This window comes from Carassius auratus, chromosome 7 (genome assembly GCF_003368295.1).
Source record: "Carassius auratus strain Wakin chromosome 7, ASM336829v1, whole genome shotgun sequence".
Classification (NCBI taxonomy): Eukaryota; Metazoa; Chordata; class Actinopteri; order Cypriniformes; family Cyprinidae; genus Carassius; species Carassius auratus.
This window is the reverse complement of record NC_039249.1, coordinates 30,992,447-30,993,884: the sequence shown is the minus strand read 5'-3', so window position 1 is coordinate 30,993,884 and position 1,438 is coordinate 30,992,447. Positions and strand designations below refer to the sequence as shown.

The 1,438-nt window shown below is 46.2% G+C and overlaps 1 long non-coding RNA gene across 1 annotated transcript; it reads left to right on the top strand.

Annotated features, from left to right (window-relative positions):
- LOC113105326 (uncharacterized) lies at window positions 1-766 on the top strand. Its single transcript, XR_003292351.1, has 2 exons — window positions 1-368; window positions 503-766. It is a non-coding gene; the product is annotated as an uncharacterized LOC113105326 (long non-coding RNA).
- The last annotated feature ends 672 nt before the right edge of the window (window positions 767-1,438 follow it).

The window sequence follows — 1,438 nt, the reverse complement described above, 5'->3', positions numbered from 1 at the left end:
TGATGAGGCACACCTGAAGTGAATAAAACCTTGTCACAGTCACCATTAAATCCTGAGCATGCCTCTCCTTGAGAGACTGGTCTCTTTTCCCTTATGCATGCATGGTGGTATCTTTGTAGGTCCAAGAGGGGAGCAGGGAAGGATTACCCTATGTCTTAGGATTACCCTATTACCCTACCCTATGTCACTGGACCTATAGCCCAGTGCAGGAAGCACATGTCATCACCATCAGTGTGCCTTTCAAAGGCAGCAGTTCCAGGGAAGCAGAGCTGCTACAAAGAAGCCTCCATCCCTTGCACCCTGGTCTGAAGAGGGAAGCAAGTGTCTCGCTGCCTTCATGATTTCCTGTCACATCTAGGACACCAGAGGTACCATGTTTATTTGGACACTTTTATTCCCATAAACACTTAATTTACCTTATTTGGACATGTCACTAGTTCGCCTGCCCATCCAGTCTTGATGGTTAATGGAAAATGTATTTTGCTTGCTGTTTTCAATGGAGGCTTGAACCCAAGGCTCGGATTTGAGCTCCGAGGTCAGCACCCACATTGCAGTACTACATAGAGGGAGAAATAGAGGAGGAGATGGGGAGGTGGAGGAATGCCAGAAGAACTGTTGCTGGGACAGCGCAATGACTGATGCTTATATAGCCTCATAATGATGATTAACAGGACCAAATGATTAGGCTACTCCCAAACCTATTTTTGCAACTTCACATTGGGTTTTTTATGTTAAATTAAAAGCCTCTCTGAGACCTGATGCCACACCCACTGTCTCTGTCATTGCTCATTGCTTTGAGTTCACTCCTGTGTGTGTGCACTTTGGATGGGTTAAATGCAGAGCACAAATTCTGAGTATGGGTCACCATACTTGGCTGAATGTCACGTTACTAATTTTGTGAAAGTTCGTAGGATGTTTCCGCCTGGATATCCGTAAAGATCTGGATGGAGAATCACTGGAAATGGTCTCTGAACCACAATGGGGGGGGGGGGGGGGTGATTATCTTATATTTTCAGTTATCCTGTGATTTTGTTGAGGCTGTAAACTGAAACCGTGTTTCTCTGTCCCTGTTCTGGCCTGTTGTGGGAGTTAGAATGCCTCACCCCTGCTGGTAAATGCAGAATGTGCCTCTTTCCCCCGTTCATGAATGCTGATGTCCTCGTAGATCCAGGAGGAGACAATCACAAGTTGCCAGACCTATGATCCTGTGCTGCATCCACCTTTGGGCTGGAATTGACCATCCGAGAGAAGCACAACCACTACAAAGACGACACTACCCCATGGACCCCGGACTGAAGCTTTTGTGGCTGCCAGGACCTTGTCCCTTATGCTTGGCCTGAATCCCTTTGACACTCCTTGCCTTCACTATTTCTTATAATTACAAGGACATCAGATACCTTGTTCTTCTGTACACTTTCATCCCCACTTTTTTTTCACA